Consider the following 2,236-nt stretch of genomic DNA (forward strand, 5'->3'; position numbering starts at 1 on the left):
CGACCACATATCTTTCGACCTCACACATCAGGTCAGCCATCAATGGACAAATACGCTGACTCTTTCTCCTTGGCTCAGACCTATCAGCTCATCCAAAAGGATAAGGACAGTGACCAAGTTCCTAGACTCGATCCCCTAAAATCTCGCATACTTATGAGCACAACCGTCGAATGAAGATAATCAACACTGCTGAGTCGTTGGATGTTTAAAAACTGTCAGAGATTAGGCCGTTGATAGCGCTGTAACAGCTAATCACATGCGTTAAGATCCGAAGATCACACTCCCGTTGCTACTATATAAACCCCGCAGGTATGAAGAGAGGTATCTCGAATTCTTTACACATACATACTACTTCTATTTCTTCTCTTCTGACTTGAGTGTCGGAGTGGCCTCGTCGGGAATCTCCGGCGCCCTGCTAATCCACTCGTTCAGTTCTCTTCTTCCTCAGGTTCTTCTCGTCGACAGGATCCACGAAGGTTGAGGTGACATCTTATTGACTGGTGGCTTGACCGTCGTCAGCATCGAGCCAGAATATTTTGGCGTCGTCTGTGGGAACTCTGAGCTAGACGCCACGATGGTTAACACCAGATGCACTACCAGCAACCTTGACCCCGTTGAGGAAAGGAACCAAGAGGACACCGTTACCATGACAAGGAATGAGTTGCATCAAATTGTTCAGCAGGCGATGGAAGCAGCCTTGCGGAACGCCCCGACCCAACCACCTCCTATACCTACAACTCAGGTCCCGAGGGGAGGGCAAGGGCCCCCGCCTATTGATGAAGCTTTGACGCCAGCAGGCTCTACTAACTGAGATATGAGACCTACAGAAGATGGTTCTAGTGGATCCCGAGCTGAAGACGGGCTCCGAGACGCACATAAAGGGAAAGCTCCGGCAAACTGCTCGACCGACGTGCCTGAGACCCCGTTCGCGAGTGAGATCTTAGAGCAGGAGTTACCTCGATATTTTCGACCTCTACAGGTGGGAGAATATGATGGGTCAGCCGACCTGGATGATCATTTGTGCCGCTTCGAGAATGCCTCTTTGCTGCACCAATACTCAGATGGGATCAAATGCCGAGTCTTCCTCAACACTCTTGCTGGGTCGGCACAACGTTGGTTTAATCAACTGCCGACCTCCTCTATCCACTCCTTCAAAGATTTCAAAGAGGTTCTTTCTGCACTAGTTCGCCAGTAGCAAAAAGTATCAGAAGACCCCGCTGAATCTGTTTACAATGAAGCAGAATCTTCGAGAAACTTTGCGGGAGTATCTTCATCGTTTCAACCAAGTTGTATGGGAAGTACCGTGGACCCCTTCAAACGTTCTTACGAGTGCTTTCACTCAAGGATTGCTCGAGGGTGATTTCTTTCGGTCCTTAGTAAAGAATTCATCGACCAGCTAACAGAAACTAATGGAAAGAGCTACCAAGTGCATACACTTGGAAGAAACACAACTAGCTCGGTGAAATGATTCTGGGTCGGCCCCGCCTTCCGACAGAAGACCTATGCCGCCCCCTCCACGAAGGGAAGTTCCGACCCGACCACTTCAGAATGCTCCCGCATGTCGAGATGAGCGAGTCATGCAGACTGTCGGTAACATCCCCATATTGGCTGGGCAAAGGAATATAGCTCGGGTCAGGCAGCAGGTTCGTTTCTGCGTATATCATCAGACAAGTGCGCATAGCACACAAGACTGTTAGCAACTGGCGCAAGAAATCAATCGGGTCATCAAAGAACACCAGGAAGGAGGAAGGAATCGACCAATAATGGGTTGGCGCATGATGGAAGGTCGCGGCATGAGAGGTGATCAGGGGCACCGTGGCGTGCTAAGAAGGGCCGACCCAATGCCTCGGCCTAGGCTGGAAAGGGAGCGTCGATCTCCTCCAGGTAGGGAGCAGTTTCCGGCACCAGATGGGGAGCGACAAGAACACATACCCCAACCAGAGCCACATCCAGAGGCTCGCCGAGACCGTCGAGAGAATCAAGACAACATCGCTCATCGTGGGGAGATAAGTATGATAGTCGGCGGTCCCACGGACGGAGATTCTAATCGAGCTCGGAAGGTGCATGGGTGTCGGTTGGAAACTTACAGTATCAGCACCAACATAAGCACAGAGCTGAGCCCTTCTATTTACTTCGTACCTCAGGATCTGGAAGGAGTCGCCACTCCTCATGACGATGCTCTCGTCATCCGAGCTACTATCGCTAACTATGATGTGACTCAGATATTTGTTGATAC

This window comes from Curcuma longa, chromosome 1, assembly GCF_044706935.1.
Source record: "Curcuma longa cultivar G26 ecotype Majalengka, Jawa Barat chromosome 1, ITB_CL_G26_1.1, whole genome shotgun sequence".
NCBI classification, from domain to species: domain Eukaryota; kingdom Viridiplantae; phylum Streptophyta; class Magnoliopsida; order Zingiberales; family Zingiberaceae; genus Curcuma; species Curcuma longa.